Source organism: Marmota monax, unplaced genomic scaffold (assembly GCF_021218885.2).
Source record: "Marmota monax isolate L192 unplaced genomic scaffold, Marmota_monax_Labrador192_F-V1.1 WCK01_AAM20220418_F8-fsc00002, whole genome shotgun sequence".
NCBI lineage: Eukaryota > Metazoa > Chordata > Mammalia > Rodentia > Sciuridae > Marmota > Marmota monax.
Genome location: NW_026693571.1, coordinates 7,913,106 through 7,931,714, shown reverse-complemented (window position 1 = coordinate 7,931,714; position 18,609 = coordinate 7,913,106). Strand labels below are relative to the sequence as shown.

Here is an 18,609-nt window from a genome sequence, read left to right as displayed (position 1 = left end):
TGACAGTACCCATTCATGAAAAAAATACTAAAGAAACTAGGGATAGAAGAACCTACCTCGACATATAAAGGCTGTGTATGAAAAAACCCAAACCAACCTCATGGTAAATGGAGGAAAACTGAAAGCATTTCATTTAAAATCTGGGAAAAGACAAGGAAGTCCACTCTTACCACTCTTATTTATTATAGTGCTAGAAATTCTAGCCAGAGCAACGAGGCAAGAGAAGGAAATAAAAGGGATAAAAATAGGAAAAGAAGAAGTCAAATTATCACTGTGTGCAGATAATACAATCCTATACCTAGAAGATCCATAAAATGCCACCAAAAGACTGCTAGAGCTAATAAACCAATTTGGCAAAGTAGCAGGTTACAAAATCAACATACAAAAATCAATAGCATTCTATATACCAACAAAGAATCTGCTCATAAGGAACCAGGAAAACAATTTCGTTCACAGTATCCTCAAAAAAAAATTAAATACCTAGGAATAAATCTAACCAAGAATGTGAAAGACCTCTACAATAAACACTGTAGAACATGGGCTTGGGCTGTAGCTCAGTGGCAGAGTGCTTGGTAGCATGTGTGAGGCACTGAGTTTGATCCTCAGCACCACATAAAAATAAATAAAATAAAGGCATTCTTTCCATCTACAACTACAATTTAAAAAAAAACTGTAGAACATTAAGAAAGAAATTGAAGAAGACCTCAGAAGATGGAAAGACCTCCCATGTTCATGGATAGGCAGAATCAATATTGTCAAAATGGACATACTACCAAAAGCAATACAGAAATCCAATTCAATCCCTATCAAAATAACAATGACATTCTTCACTGAACTAGAAAATGCACTCCTAAAATTCATTTGGAAGAATAAAAGACTCAGAATAGCCAAAGTATTTTAAGCCATAAAGAAGCAATTCAGGAGGCATCACAATACCTGACTTCAAATTATACTATAAAACTATGGTATCCCACACTACATAATACTGGCACAAAATAAAAAACACAGAGACAAATCCACACATATCAGTCATCTGATACTTGATAAAGGAATCAAAAACATATATTGGAGAAAAGACAGCCTTTAAAACAAATGGTGCTGAGACAACTGGTTATCCATATGTAGAAGAATGAAATGAGACCCTTATTTCTCACGCTGCACAAAAATCATCTCATAATGGAATCAGACCAGAAACTATGCAACTCTTAGAGGAAAACAGGGTCAACACTCCAGCTTTTAGGCACAGGCAACAACTTTCTCAATAGGATCCCTAGAGCTTAGCAAGTAATGCCAAGAGTTAATAAGTGGGACAGCATCAAATTAAAAAGCTTCTGCACAGCAGAGGAAACAATTAGGAGTGTGAAGAGAGAACTCACAGAATGGGAAAAAAATATTTGCTAGCTATCTTCTGACAGAGGATTAATATCTAGAACATATAAAGAGTTAAAAAATCTTTACACCAAAATCAAATAATCGAATTAATAAATGGGCAAATGAATCAAACAGACACTTCTCAAGAGAAGAAATACAAATAGCCAACAAATATGAAAAAAATTGTTTAACATCATTAGCAGTTAGGGAATTGCAAATCAAAACTACACTGAGATTTCATCTCATGCCTGTCAGAATGGCAGTTATCATGAGTGCAAATAATAATAAAAGCTGGAGAGGATGCAAAGGAAAAGGAACACTTTTAGTGGGACTGTAAATTAATACAGCCACTGTGGAAATCAGTATGGAGGCTCCTCAAAAGACTAGGCATGGAGTCACTGTAGGACCCAGTCATACCACTTGTCGGTGTTTACCCTGAAGAATTAAAGTCATCTATTACAGGGATACATGCATACCCATGATTATAGCAGCACGGTTAACAGTGGCCAAACTATACAACCAACCTAGGTGTCCATCAATGAATGAATGGATTAAAAAATGTAGTATATCTACACAACCCAGTTTTATTTGGCTATAAAGAAAAATGGAATTATATCCTTTGTAGGAAAATGGATGGAACTATAGATCATCGTGTTAAGAAAATAAGTCAAACTCAGAAAGTTAAGGGACATGTTTTCTCTCATATGTGGAAGCTAAAGAGGGAAAAAAGAAAAGAAAGATGGAGTTCGATCTCCTAAAAACCAAAGGGAGATCAATAAAGGGAAGGGACCAAGAGGTGGGAGGGAAGGAAGGAGGGGGGAAATTATATCGTTATACTGTGTGCATGTACAGATAAGTAACAACAAATCCCAGCAATGTGTACTACTATAAAGCACCAATAAAAGAATGTGGAAAAAACAAAACTAAATTAATCTAAATCTAAGAACAGAGGACGGCCCCCATTTCCAGGCCGACTGGGAAGTCAGTATCAGGCAAGTTTTTCTAAAGTGGTGTAGTTTACTCCACTGAGCTGTGGCTCAAGGGGAAATGTTCCAAATTGCTCATCTATCCTCTAAACGCCTCATTAGTCTCTAGAAAAAACTGCCACATCTGTCGATGCAAATCTAGTCCATTTCCTACTTGGTTCACTAGTTACTGTAATTGTGACCTTCCTATTCATTGATTCCTGATCTGGACTTGGCAGACTCGGCCCACTCTGCCTGAGCCAGCTAGCTTTGGATCAGACTGCTGGCTTCGAACTCGGTCGGATGTCTGCTCACCATCCTGATCCCCAACCCTCCTTTACTGTGGCTCTAGACAGGTCACTAATGGCACTCAGTCTTGGGCCTGGCTCGTCTCTCCTTCAAGGGAAGGAAAAGAGCATGAGGGGGAGCGGGGGGCAGCTGCAGGGATGCTGGATCCCCCTGCTGACCCTCAGCACTGCCGCTGGGACCAGCTCTGCAGAGAGGAGGAGAACAGGGGCTGAAAGATGGCTGAGACTTGACTTTGGAGAATGAGTAGCCCCACTTGCTCAGTGCTTCTGCCTGATTATTTTATTTGCCCTCCTCTGATTTCACTATTACATCTTTTTTGAGCTATGGCAATTGTGAGTCTACCCAAGAACTGGGGCTTGGTCATGGGTGACATAAGACTAAGATAAAGATTTAGCTAGAATATTTCTGCATATACCTAATGGGCTTATTTATGCTTAATAACACAGTGGAATACTTAGGATGAAGAATAAACTGAATATGATACTTCTTAATTCCTATTTAAGAACCCCCCTCCATAAACACTTTTTGTGGTTGTGGGAATTAAACCCAGAGGCACTCTATCCCTGACCTACCTCCCCAGGCCTTTTAATTTTTCTTTTGAGACAGGGGCTTGCCAAATAACTGAGGGTGGCTTTGAACTTGTGATCCTCTTGCCTCAGCCTCCCAAGTCATGAGAATTATAGGCATGTGCCACCATATCCAGGAAGAACTCCTATTCTTAAAAGACCTACTTAAGAGAAAATTCAGGTTATATTCCTCTAAAGATATTTTTGTTGTTGTTCTCTTTTTCAGCCTTTCAAGCCCTACTGAGAGTGGTTTTCATGTCTATTCTCACAGGGGGGCTGAGGAACTGCTCCATACTACATTAGGATCGTCATGCATTATTTGTTTTTTTTTTCAGTATTGCTAAATGATTCTTTGCAATTGCCTCTTCATGTCCCCAATATTCTTCCTTATCTTTATAGAGATATTTATTTTAAATTCCCATTCTGTCTGTTCTGCTTTCTCTTGACTAGAGTGTTCTATTTATTTTCTATCTGTTATATGGCTCTTGTTCCTAGGATATCACAAAATTTCCCACTGTGAACTTATCTTTATTACTTTAGAACAATAGCTCCATGGCAATGCTGTGGGTTTTTGTTTGTTTTGTCTTTTAATGTAAAATACTTAGAATGGTGACCAGTGAGAAAATCACACTGTCAAGCTTGCTAGGTATGGTGTACTATATTTGTTTTCTATGACTGAACAAATGATCCTAAACAGTGGCTTAAACCTGCAGTCATCCCTTTGTATCCATGGGAGATTGATTCTAGGACCCCCATAGATACCCAAATCTGTGCCTGCTCAAGTCCCTTACATGAAATGGGAAAGGATTTATATATAACTTACATACCTCTTCCTGTATAGTCTAAATCTTCTCAGCTGAGCACAGTGGCCCACACCTGTAACCCAGCAACTTGGGAGGCTAAGGCAGGAGGATTACAAGTTTGAGGCTAGCTGAGGCAACTTAGAGAGACCCTTTCTCAAAATAAAAAACCAAAAGGTTTGTGAGCTGGGATTGTGGCTCAGTGGCAGAGTGCTTGCCTGAGACATGTGAGGCACTGGGTTTGATCCTCAGCACCACATAAAAATAAATAAAATAAGGGTATTGTGTTCATCTACACCTAAAAAATATTTTTTAAAAAGGTTTAGGGATGTAGCTCAAAGGCAGAGGTGCCCCCAGGTCCAGTCCCCAGTATAAATAAACAAATACATAAATAAATAAAATGTAAGTCATGTCTAGATTACTTAGGATGCCTAATACAATGGAAATGCTATGCAGATAATAAGAAAAAATGTGCATACCTGTTTAGTACAGATACAGTGTTTTGCTGAATATTTTTAATCCATGCTTGATTAAGTCTATGGATGCAGAACACACAGATTCAGTACGCATCTGTACACCCATTTATTACATCATAGTTCTATCAGACGTCTACATGGGTGTAACAGGTTCTCTTGCTGAGGGAATTAAAATTCACAGTCAAGGTGCTGTTTGGCCTAGGCTTTTCTGTCTGGAGGTTCTGGGAAATAATCTACTTCCAGGCTCACTTGGGTTGTTGGTAGAATTCCGATTCCTGCCACGGCTAGACTGAATCTGCATGTTTTTGCTGTGATGCTCCCACCACCTAGAAGCTTCCCTCAGTTCCTTGCTTGTGGCAATGGTACATCATGTCCTTCTCTAGCCTGAATCTTTCAACTCCTTCCAGTTGAAGAAAACCCTTTTAAATGTTTTTAAAGGGCACTTATGATTAACGTATGCTCACTAATCTCCCTTTTAGTTTCATTTAAAATCAATCAATTAGAACATTAATTTGCTATGGCGGCCATAATGAAATATCAAAAATTGGGTGGTTTAAGCAACAGAAATAACATCTCATGTTCTGGAATTTAAAAGTCTGAAATTAAGGTATTAGCAGGGTTGAATCAATGTGTTCTGTGCCTCTCTCCACAGCTCAGGTAGGGTTGGGCATTCCTTGGCTGGTAGACGGTATTATCACATTGAAGATGGTGTCTTCATATTGTCTTCCCTCTATGGGTACCTGTCTTTACAAATTTCCCCTTCTTTATAAGGACACAAGTCATGTATGATCAGAGCCCTCTGTAATGTTATCATCTTTTTTTTTTTTTTTTGGTGGGGGACAAACTGGTGATTGAACTCAGGGGTGCTCAAACACTGAGCCGCATTCCCAGCCCTATTTTGTATTTTATTTAGAGACAGAGTCTTAATGAGATGCTTAGCACCTCATTTTTGCTGAGGCTGGATTTGAACCCGGGATCCTGCTGCCCCAGCCTCCCAAACCGCAGGGATTACAGGCACTGCACCACTGCAATCTGGCTATTAAAATGTCATCATTTTAGGAGCTACAGTTGTGGCTCAGCGGTAGAGTGCTTGCCCAGCACTATGCGAGGCCATGAGTTTGATCCTCAGCACCACATAAATGTAAATAAGTAAAGGTATTGTGTCCAACTACAACTAAAAAATGAATATTAAAAAAAGTCATCATCTTAAATGGATCATCTAAATAAGGTCACAGGGATTGGGGATTAGGGCTTTATGTTTTTTTTTAAAACCCCTAATAATTACTAACCTTAAATTACATCTGCGAAATCCCCTTTTTCCATATAATAGAGCAAATCACTGGAGTATTGCTGGGGTAAAGCCCACAGAGGCCAACTTCACATGGCTATTATTGCCATTTTTCTTATAGCACCTGTTTATGAAGGGCTTCAGACTGTGCTTGAAGCACTTGAGGACTTAGTGTCCTCCAGAGTGTAGCCACCTAGGGAACTTCTGAAAGATCTAGAGAATTAATTGCCTTAAAGAAGTGCTACTAAACATGAAAGCTATTAAGTCACTTTTAATTTTCTTCAGTTAGTTGCTGATGTGAAAATATTATAGATTGCTTTAACAGTGTCGTCTTAGAAAATGTATACATTCCCAATATAGAATAGCAGGGAATTAAGATATTCAGGACCATCATTACTGCAGTGCAATCTTTCTTTTTTGAAATTTAGTTAATGTGAGTGTTGTAAAATAAACATTTTTTGGAGAAAGCCATTGTCTTAGACTAAGCTCCTACCCTGGGTCCCAACAGACCAGACTAAAAATAAAAATAAAGTCACTCATGTTAAAGTTCCATGTCACCAAACCAGAACTAAGTTGGTATCTGACCTTCCAAGAAATCGGAGTAGAGAGAAAACAGCCAAATTTCCCAACCAGGCCAGTTTCACCTGGCATGATAATGAAGTTCCCTTTGCCTTAATCCTTACCCATATAAAGGTAACCTGAAGTAACCTGCTTTAACCTGTCATTTTTCTATTGTTCTGTTTCCTGTTCCTGCATTACAAGGAAATAACTTTGAATGACCAATTGTTTCTTCCTCTTTGTTTCTGATTTTTAAAAATTATTTCATTGGTATATTATCATTATACATAACAGTGGGGCTCAGTATGTCTTCTCTGAACATGGATGATATAATTTGATCTCATTCGCCAGCATGTTTCTGATTTTTTAAAAAAGCCATTCACTGTGTATAAAACCAATCTCTTCTGCTCAGCCCATCAGAACACTTGTTCTATTTTATGGAATTAACTTGCCCAATTTTGGAATTGAAAATAGACCCAATTAAGATTCATACATGAAATTGTCATAATTCTGTCCTTTGAAAACACTACATACATTTGCTAGAATTTCAGCAATATTTGATGCCCAAGCACACAGTGATATCAGCAAAAATAAATTTGTATAGCTGGGTGCAGTGGTGTGTTGAGAGTCATCGTGGACTATGTGTGGACCAAATCAGCATGGAAGCCCACTGAATAGGAAAATCTGGTATTTGGGAACTTCTAGTGGCAGCTCCACTGGTTAAGACCATCCAGATACATGCGAATTTCTATTCAGCTCTGCCTAAAAGGTCACACACAGCACCAGAGATGGGGGTGACCTACTGCAGCCAGATAGCCACACAGCCTCTCAGAGATGGGTGTGGCCTGCCAAGATGCCAATCAACCTATTGACCGCAAGACATCATGAAGCAAGACTCCACCCCTGAAATCTTTTCCTTGCTTTTGATGTGCTCCCTTAAAGAAAACTATCAGAGCCATTTTCTAGTTGTTCAGCTCCAGCTCTGTGTGGGCTGGACCTATCAGGTACTCCCTTTAAACTATAATTCTGACTCTGTCTTTTATTTCTTTACTAATTATTTCAGGTGGTTTATCCCCTCCTGGACAGGAAAAAATTACCCTGGCGAGGCATGGCCAGCCTCACGATAATGGTGCAGGTCTGCAATCCCAGGGACACAGGAGGCTGAAGCAGGAGGCTCACAATTTCTGGGCCATCCTGGGTAACTGAGAGAGACCCTATCTCAAAATTTGAAAACAAAACAAAAATGTCTGGGGATGTAGCCAGTAGTACAGTACCCTCAGGTTCAAACTCTAGTTCTGTAAAAAGAAAAGAAAAGGAAAAAAAAAAGAGACTCATATGCAGAGATGTGGTAATAGTATCTGATACCAGATAAAGTTAGCAGTACTTGGTAAAGTTTCTGGGTAAATCTCTTATTAAAAAAAAAAAAGTTTATAGAAAAGTCTATAGATCATAGTGTGAGTTACATTTGAAATCTATATTTTAGGGTCTTAATGACTCAGTAATTAGTGATATCTTTGTTTTTTATTTATTTATTTATTTATGGAGATGGATACAGGCATTTAACCCAGCTGTGCTCTACCACCAAACTACATCACTAGACTTTTTTATTTTGAGACAGGGTCTGGCTAAGTTACCCAAGCTGGCCTCAAAGTTACAAGCCTCCTGCCCAGCCTCCTTTGTAGTTGGGACTGCAAGAGGGCATAACTTTGCCTGGCTAATAAGTGATATCTTTTCTAGAAGGAAATGGATAGTGGTTACATTAGTTTGCTACAGGTTCCATAATGGAATACCACGGAAAGGGTGACTTAAACAACAGAAAATTTATCTTCTCATAGTTTTGGAGCAGAGAAGTTCAAGATCAAGGTATTAGCAGGTCTATTTTTTTCATGAGGCTTCTCTCCTTGGCTTGCAAAGGCCTTTGGCCTTTCCTCTGTGAAGGTGACCCTTGGTGTCTCTTTGTCTGACCAAATTTCCTCTTTGTATAAGGGTATTAGTCAGATTGGATTAGGGCCTACCCTAACTGTCTTGTTTTAATTTAATCTCCCTGTCTCCAAATACAGTCATATTCTGAGTTACTTGGGATTAGGGCTTCAACAGATGAAACCTAGAGAAGAGAATGACACAATTTAGTCCACAACAGAGGTTGTTTTTTTGGGGTTTAGAGTCAGTAGTACCTGGTGTCCAAAGTCATGCTGCAGTAATAAAACACCACCAAACAGGCAAAGATTTACTTCTTGTGCACACTGCATGTCCAAGGTAGATTGGCTGGGGTCTCTACCCTGCATTGTCCCCATTCCAGAACTCAAGCTGACAAAGCTGACATCAGTATCTGAAACACTTATGGTGGCTGAAAAAAGAACTGGGGCAAATGTCACACATAGACTTTTCAAACGCCTACTCAGAATGACATATCACTGCTGTTTCCGCCATCTTGGCCTGTGGAGGCCTGCTGGGAACAGGACTTCAAAAGGCAGATATGTCTGGAAGGCTGTGGTGCAAAGCCATTTTTGCTGGCTATAAGCGGAGTCTCCGAAACCAAAGGGAGCACACAGCTCTTCTAAAAATTGAAGGTGTTTATGCCAGAGATGAAACTGAGTTCTGCTTGGGCAATAGATATGTGTGTGTGTTCAAAGCAAAACAACACAATGACTCCGGGTGGCAAACCAAACAAAACCAGAGTCATCTGGGGAAAGGTAACTCGTGCCACGGAAACAATGGCATGGTTTGGGCCAAATTATGAAGCAACCTTCCTACTAAGGCCATTGGACACAGAACCCACGTGATGCTGTACCCCTCAAGGATTTAAACTAATGGAGAACAAATAAAGATGGACTTGTGCTCTTGTAAAAAAAAAAAATTAAGTTTACCTTTCACCAACTACAGAAATTTAGATGGTCTTGCCTACCTTCAAGGGAAATGAGGGGGCTAGGGAGATAAAAATCTGACTCGTGATTTATTCATTTAGTGCTGCCTTAACATAATATCAGAGCCTGGGTAATGCATATGTATTAGAAGTTGATCTGACTCATGGGTCTGACAGCTGGGAGGTCCAAGGTGAGGGACTGCATTTCTTGAGGGCCTTCCTGCTGTATTTGACAGGATGAGAAGGCATCACCTGGATCAGAGAAAATGCAGAGGGGAAAGAACTTATCAGGAATTCACTCCAGAGATAGCAGCAGTAATCCATTCATGGGGGCTCTCAATATTGCTGCATTGGGGATTAAATTTCTAACACATGAACTCTGAGAAACACAATCAAACCAAATCATGCCTGGAACATTAATGGAAACCACTTACTATTGAGTAATATTAGCAAGTTATTCAACCTCCCTCGACTTCATTTTCCCTAATTGAAAAGTAGGATAATGCTAATGTTAATACCTACCATAAAAGGTTCTTGTGAAGATTAAATGAGATAAGGAAAAAATGCACTTAGCAGTGTCTGGAAAAAGGTAAGTGCTCAAAAAATATTTGGTATTGTTATTATTACTAATATGGTAATGCTAGGACTTTCCTATAATACGGGAGAGCTATGGTGTTCTGCTCATCCCTTGTCTTTCGAATGAAGCAGCAGAAGCCAAAGTAGGTAAATGACTATCAGATGGACAGAGCCCAGGCGTGAGTACTCACTACTTACTGCGGCACTCCGTTTTCCAGGCTGCCTTGCTGTTCAGACTCTGGTTATATATACACATTGTCTGAAGAACTAATAATAAGTGATTTAGAGTTTGGAAAAGTTTCAGATCTTACAATACTCTGCTGGACTAGAAGATGAGGCGTGCTTTAGGCAGAGCCACTTTATAGGTCAGTGACAATGACCCCCTTCTAGGAACCCAGAAGGAAGAAACCAGATGAGATGCTGAAAATGAGGGAGCAAATGGGAAGCAAAATGAGCTGCTGAACCTGCCAGCTGGCACCCCTGTTCAAGAACGAGAAGTCATTTGAGCCGACAGTTGACTATGAACTAACTATAGAAAATGCCAGAGTGTCCACAGCTGCCCTCCTCACATGCAGGACTCCTTTGCAAACATATTTCCTGACCTAATCACTCTCAGCAGGGAAGTGGTCTGTCTATTGGGAATCACAAGCAAGGCACTCTCTGTAACTACTTGGTACAAAGCAGTCATGCTTTGGAGAGTCTGCTCTTGCCTGGGTTGTGCAGAATGTGCAACAGAGGAACACTCGATTAGCTCATGCTTCTTCCAGCTCTTGGAAAATAGTACCATTGTAATTTAGTAGTAACATCTCTTGAAAAGAAGTGCTGGCAATAAAAGTTTAAGGAACAGTGCTGCAAAATGCAGAGTTTCTTAGAGAGCCAGGATTATCTGGAACAGATTTGGCCCAGGCATCACCTCTCAATTGAGAACAGAGTATGCAGTCTGTCTGGGTGACCTGAGTCATAACTCTGGCTCCCACTCTTTCAGCCATGACTTTTACAGGTTACTTTAATGTTCATAAACCTTCTTTCCTATCAATAAGACAGGGATGATAATAAATACCTTAGGGGGACACTAGAATGATTAAACAAAATCCATGATCAAGAAATGTTAGCTAGCATCCTTGTCCTCATCATTACTCTCTCAAAGCTTTTCAGACCCAAATTGAACATTTTGAGAAGCTATTTTTTGAAATCTATTCTTCTCTTTGTAAATTGAGAAATGCTAACTACTCTTTTATTATTTATTTATTTGTTTGTTTATTTATTTATTTTTGCAATACTGAAGATTGAACTCATGCCCTCACATATGCTAAGCAAGCACTCTACCACTGAACTACATCCCCCCAGCCCTCTATTTCTAAAATACTTACTTATTTGGCAGAAAGATTAGCTTAGTAGCAAACTGTTAAAAGCAACTTTCTGTTTCTAGAATTTATCCTTATTGTTTTAAATAAAAATAAACTGCAAACTAATTTATGAATGCACTGATGTTAAAAGGTGTGCAATTACTTTATTGATTTGAATGCACGGCCTTTATTCCCCCCTAATTTTAAAATTTCATTTAGCCAGGTCTGCCAATCCCTAGGGAGGCTTGTTTTGCTCAGCAGCTTCCTCTGATGCAGGCACAGGGTGACCTTTTTCCCAACCTTCGGCATTCAGCTTTTAGGAAAAGGGGAGCTAACAAACTAATTAGACTGGCAGCTTAAGAAAATATCAATTGTGGTGCACACCCAGGCCAAAAAGGCTTACATGCACAAAAATTGAGTACTGGGACCTCCCTGGCCATTCAAGACTGCTAACCTCGGATTTTATCTCATACTTGGAAATTGGTTTTGTTTTGCTGTGTTTCACACTTTGGCATAAGCCAGAGAACTTCAGCAAACTTGGGAAGTACAAACCTCATTTAGAATGATGGGATCTATGCTGAGAAAAATCATGTCCAAGCACATTTAGAGATGTGACTCAAGCATTTGTCTAATGAAAATATGCAAATGCACAAACTAGTAAAATCTACTTTGCTGCTGGAATTGTGACACCAGCTTAAGAAGGGGTTAACTTTTTTGCCACATAAAGACAAGGCCACATTCATCAATGGTTGGCTTATGAAATATGGTGTTTTCTGCCAGCTCCTGGCACTGCCCCAGACCACACATTGATGGGACTGGAATTTAAGGCCTTGTGGCTTTTGATCCAAAGCTAAGATTGTTTCCACTACAATTTGCTATACCATACCCATCCCTCACAACCCCACCAAAGTAAAAAAGAAAAAAATCATTCATGCTGTTTTTGCCCCCTTTATCTAACTACGTAGATTTTACTCTGATGTTTTGAGAGGTAATTAGGGTACAACAAAATTTGCTCCAACTGAAGATCAAATTTATAACCCAGGTTTTCCTTCATGGTACCATATAATATTGTTCAGTTTCACAGAAGAGTTTAGTATTACTCTTCATTTAATCTAATTTTTTTTTAAAAAAATGTAGTCAGCAAATACTTTGGTAATGCAAAAGTCTCCCTCCATGTAAATTCGGTGAGAAAATAGTTCTGGGTTAAAGTTGTCCATTTTGCTTAGTAGATTATGTTAAAAAAATTTAAATGAGTCTGTCTTTCCTTATAGAAGCGTTACAATCCAATCACCATGTTTAAGATGAATTCACCTCCTGTCTTCTAGAAGTTAACAATACGGAACTGTGGCCCAAGACATAGCCTACATTTATACCTTTAATTATCAATATTTCCCTTCTCACACCTTGGCTTCTTTGAATCTCTGACCTCAGAATTCTCACTTCCATACTAGTTTCTCTGCCTAAAATTCTATCTCCATATACCCCAATTCTACCTAGCTTCTAAATCCCAATATAAATTCCCAATCTGTTTTCCCAGAGAAGTCTTTGTTCATCCATTGCTCACCATCACCTAGCTCCTCCCTCTTTTCTCTGATAATCCCATGCCATTTCATCTGAATCATTCCTAGAGATGTCTGTTTGCATTTTAGTTATTAATGTATATGGTGTATCCTACCTCTACTCCACAAGATCCATGGGGGCAGGATCTGTATCTTAGAATGTGAAATGATGTCTTCCCCTCTTTTAGCAGAATGTCTCAAAGCAGCAAGCATTCCATAACTATGAATTTGCTCTGTAGCCTTGCTTTGTTCTTCCAGATCCACTCTACACAATTCTGTGCTTATTCCAGGAAGCTGACAAATTAGGTTTGACTGGAGGAGAGAAGACAGAGGTGAATTTGGGTATTTATCCGCCAGCTTTCTCCTTTTGGAGTGACTAGAAGTTAGTCCTTCCTTTATCAAAGGGCACAGCTCTTTTAGAACAGCTTGTCCCCATGGCCTCAGGTCCCAGCTCAGACTCTTCCATGTTTTCAGGTTCAGAAATACAATGATTCTAATAGCCTTGCTGTACTATCCTGTCCTTGAGGTTTTCTTCTACAGCCGGGTCAGAGCTGTGGTACAGGTAGAAATGCGGAGCTTAGTATTAAGGTGTTTAAGAAGAATTTGAAACAGAATTCTGTAGAAAAGAAATTGACCACATTTTGCTTTTCATAACTAACACCAAACTTCTTAGGAAAATCACATTTGCATCATGACTCCTACTTTGTGGGGCATGGTGGCATGCATCTGTAATCTCAGTGGCTTGGGAGGCCGAAGCAGGAGAATTGCAAGTTCAAGACCAGCATCAGCAACTTAGTGAGTCCCTAAAAAACTTAGCAAGACCCTGTTTCAAAATAAAAACAATAAAGAGGGCTTGGATGTAGTTCAGTGGTAATGAGCCCCTGCTTTCAATCCCCGGTACAAAAAAAGAGGGAGAGAGAGAGAAAAATAACAGTATCAACTCAGAACACAAAAGCAAACAATTCAGACTTCTGCTGTAATCATAAATGAAAATTGTCATAAAAGTTCTTCATTCATTCACTGCTAGTTAATAAATTGCATCACTACTTTGAGATCAAAAAAAGAACTTTCCAGTATTTAGAATGAACCCAAGTGTAAAGTGGACGACATATTTTATTCTCTTTTATGTCATGCTCACCATATTATCATTTCACTAAGCTGATGTCTCCATCACAAGCATTGCTTTTGAGTTAACAAATATAAAAATATGTAAGAAAAAAACCTTCTGAATTTGTAAAATTTATTTCCACATTATTGTGGAACTTAACATCATAAGAAATATGTTCATATGACTATTATTATTTTGCTATAAATATGTGAAGAGCAGCATGTGGTTGCATAGCTGGTTAATATTAACCTCTCCTTGAATGTTTACCAGGGGCCATGTTCTGTGCTGGATGCTCTATTTGTATTATCTCACTGATTTCTCCTGATACGGGATGAGGTCAGTCTCACTATTACCATGACTTTAGAGATGAGGTAACTGAGTCTTGAAGAGATTAACTTATTTATCTGAGGTCTCCTAGGAGATAAGCAGAGCAGCCAGGATCCCAGGATGTGTGGACCCAACCATGTCAGGAAGCAAAACTAGGATAAATTATTCACTCTGAAATGGGAACATGACACCACATTTCTGGTGGTCCCCCATCCCCCTACGTCAGAATTATTTGTGGAGCAGTACAAATCAAACAAAAACTTCTCCACAAGCCTGTCTATCTTTGTAGATTCCTATTCTTTAGGCCTGAGATGATATCCAGGCACCCAGAATTTTCAAGGTTTAACAAAGGTGACTCTGATGTACAACCAGAACTGAGAACCACTACCATTCTGTACAATGTTTGCAGAGGAAATTTTTTTTTTTTTGGTACCAGGGATTAAACCCAGAGGCACTTCACCACTGAGTCACATCCCCAGCCCTTTTTAATATTTTATTTACAGACAGGGCCTTGCTAAATTGCTGAGGCTGGCTTTGAACTCGTGATCCTTCTGCCTCAGCCTTCTGAATGGCTGGGATTACAGGTGTGCAACACCCAACATTTCTTTTTAATTTCCATCAAAAGACTCACACAACGTAGAAACATACAAAGTCAAACAAATATGGATACATTTCAATTGTATCATGCTTTGTTTTTGTGTTTTTGATATTTCCATCATATATATATATATATATATATATATATATATATATATATATTATTGCTCCACAAATAATTCTGACGTAGGGGGATGGAGGACCACCAGAAATGTGGTGTCATGTTCCCATTTCAGAGTGAACAATTTATCCTAGTTTTGCAACCCAGAGGTGCTCTACCACTGAGCTACACCCCCAGCCCTTTTCATTTTGAGACAGGGTCTCTCTAAGTTGTCTAGGTTGGTCTGGAGCTGGCGTTCCTCCTGCCTCAGCCTCCCAAGTCCCTGAGATTATAGGCATGCATCACCACACCTGGCCTCTAGCACGCATTCTAATATCCACTGGTGAAACTAGTTCTTATGATATGAGAATTAGATTGATTAAAAGGCAAAATGGCACATGTGTGCTGGTGGGTTTTGGATCTCAGTTATTCTATTCCCTGCACAAATCGATGTCATTATCTTTCATACTCAAGATCTGCAGCTGACCGTGCAGGTGTACAAAGGCTGCAGTCCGCTGTGTGGCTTGAAGGAGGCTCCTTCAGAAATGATTCCTTGCGAAGTCAGGACCGTCCCTGCTTGCAGCTCTGCCTTTTCCCCACGGGCTGTTTGTCCTTAGAATAACTTGCCTTTCCTCTGACAGTTGTAAGATGTATTGATGGTCTGCCCAGCAGTCTCCCGGCCTTTCCTGCTGAAGTCCTGATTTTGATTTTTTCCAGAACTTAAGTTCCATCCCACCCTAGAACTGGGGATGGAGGCATGGAGGTATATTTGCAGAGATAATCACTCCTGAGGAGACCGTGACTGCACTGTCCTGATTCGGGCAGCCCCTTACTGAACTGTGTTCTCTGCAAGGTTTCCCTAGCACCATAGGGAGGGAGCGAGGCTCCTGCAGCCAGCTCAGAGACTGAGCTAGTAAGAGCTGAAAAATGGCCAGTTGATCACTGGTGGCCTATTACTTCTTCCAAGTGCAGTGATCTTGGGTCTTCTACTTTATAGTAATATTTGCTTAACAAAACAAACAAACCTTGTTAAAAAGTCTTTCCAAAAGCAGCATGGAGATTCCTCGGAAAACTTGGACTGGAACCACCATTTGACCCTGTTATCCCACTGTTTGGCATATACCCAAAGGACTTAAAATCAGCATACTCTAGTGACACATCATTGTTCATAGCAGCTCAATTCACAATAGCTAAGCTATGGAACCAACCTAGATGCCCTTCAGTAGATGAAGGGATAAAGAAAATGTGGTACATATACACAATGGAATATTACTCAGCCATAAAGAACAATGAAACTATGGCATTTGCCTACTGGCAAATGGATGGAACCAGAAAATATCGTGCAGAGTGAAATAAGCCAATTCTAAAAAACCGAAGGCCAAATGTTCTCTCTGATAGGCAGATGCTGACTCACAGTAGCCTGGGCTTCAGGGAAGTGCATTGAACATGGGGGATTTGGAGAAAGAAAAGGGGCATGGGAATAGGAAAGACAGTAGAATGAATTGGACATAACTTTCCTGTGTTCATTTATGAATAAACAACCAGTGTAACTGCACATCATGTACAACTACAAGACTGGGAAGTTATACTCCATGTATGTGTGTCAAAATATATTCTACTGTCATGTATGACTAAAAAGAACAAATAAAAAAGTCTTTCCAAGAAGTAATGAGGAGGATGAATGTGCTATTATCTCAAATATAAGGTAGTCAAATGGAACGAGGAGAATGTTCTTGCCTCATCCAGATCTCCACAGTGTACGAGAGAACTTCCCCATGCCTCTCTGGATTCATTCTCCACCCTCCTCCACCTGCTCTGTGCCCTGGAAGGCTCATCATTAGGGACTGCATCATTGCTTCCAGATATCATGGTCATGAGGACCGCGGGTAGGAGACTCACATGAGAAAGGGTCAGGAAGCCGACGTACTTATTCCCTCAGATCCCTCTCTTTGTACTTTCTACTATTTTTCCTACAAATCTAACACTGCTCAAAAATAAAACCTACTGCTGGGTGTGGTGGCACAGGAGGGTGAGACAGAAGGATCACGGAGTTTAAGGTCGGCCTCAGCAAGTTAGGACCTAAGAAACTTAAACAGGGCTGGGGATGTGGCTCAGCAGTAAAGCCCCTCTGGGTTTAATCTTCAGTACCCAAAGTAAATAAATATAGCCTACTAATAAAAATAAAATAAATGAAATAAAGCCTATTAATAAAGCACATATATGTATATGTATATATGTAAATAGGCAAAAATGAGCAGTATTTTCAACATGCTGCATGCATCATAGGGTGAAGTGTTCTTAATAGTGGTGTTACTGGGCTTCTTGGTCATCTTCACTTCATTTAATCCCAGGGAACCCCACTGCTTAACACAGCTGACATGAGGGACTCTATCCCATAAGAAAATTAAGGGCCTGTTCCCTTTCAGTAATCCAAACTGTATCACTGATGTGCATCCCCATGACGAGGGTTTCAAGAACTTCCTAACTAAACTGAAGCCGTTTATGTAACAAGGACAAACCAGGTCATTTTGCCCTTGGAAAGACTGACATGGTTTTCACATTGGGTATGTCTGCTCTTCCACCAAGATCTCTTTTTCTGACAGCAAGTTCTAGCAGAAGAGATGGTACAAGGTACACTGCAAGGGTAGTCATAAAATATCCATAATGGCCTAGGGCCCAAGGCAGGAGTAATCAGGGACAGACTAATCCTGAGGGCCCTTGCTGACCTCTGTGCTCAGTAGAGCATGAAAGAAAGTGTCTCCCCGTTCAGGCACCCATGTCAGGCTAACGTGCACACGAGGAAAGTAGGGCATCTTTAAGCCATTAGCTTATTTCACCATTCCTTTCAAAGTCTAGTTGAGTCATGCACATTATAAATTGGAAGTTAGAAGCGGGGAAAGTCAAAGAAGGAGACTTTGAGTGCCAGTTGAGAAAAACCACACAACACACCCTCACATACAGACCAATAAGATTTTGTCTAAGACATACTTAAAGACCCCCAGAAATTCAAAGTTATGGGCCCGGAAAAGTAGTGACAGAAGGTCAGAAAATTGAGAGGAGGACTGGGAAGAAATAGGAAGATTCCATTACCAATGTTGTGGGGTTTTTTGTTTTTGTTTTTTAAGCAAAGGGTAGGGTTGGGAGGGTGGGATACAAGTTCTTTCCTAAATTGTGTGGATTCTGCAGTAAATTCTGTGGATTCTGCAGTGCTGGAGGGGCTCTGGAGCTATTTTTCAGTTCATGGGCTTCCAAAATGTACTCTGTGCAGCCCAAGAATTTTCTGAAGTTCCTCTAGAGCCATTTTTCATGGACAAGTCTAAGTAAGCTTAGCCATGGGCCTCCACATAGCTCTACTTCTTGTTTTGGGTATTGAGGGTGCACAGAATTTATTTGTGTACTTGAGAAAGGTTTTCACCCCTTCAAATAAAATATTCTTTTAAAACCCACCAGTCTAGTCTAGGCTCAGAGACAGAATCCTCTAATGCTACAGAAGCTTCCTGTTGGCATTCTTTCAGATTGAAAATAACTGAGTGTCGCCTCCCTCCCCCAATCAATTTTGTTAATGAAAAACCTACTTTGAGTACATAGAATAAATCCCACTACCCAAAAATCTCCATGGGACTATCTAAATCATTTTGTTTCCCTTAAGTACTAGTATAATCTGAAGAAATACCAGGCGTGCTTTAAAACTGAAAATTTTTGTTAAAATGATAAATTTAAATTATAGATTATCACCTTTATAAGGAAGTACTGATTCCAGATCCTTAGCTTTAAAGATAATTTACTTTGCCTCTGTTTTG

At 39.8% G+C, this 18,609-nt stretch overlaps 1 pseudogene; it reads left to right on the top strand.

Annotated features, from left to right (window-relative positions):
• The first annotated feature begins 8,772 nt into the window (after positions 1 to 8,772).
• LOC124102763 (large ribosomal subunit protein eL33-like) lies at positions 8,773 to 9,139 on the top strand (annotated as a pseudogene).
• Positions 9,140 to 18,609: the final 9,470 nt, after the last annotated feature.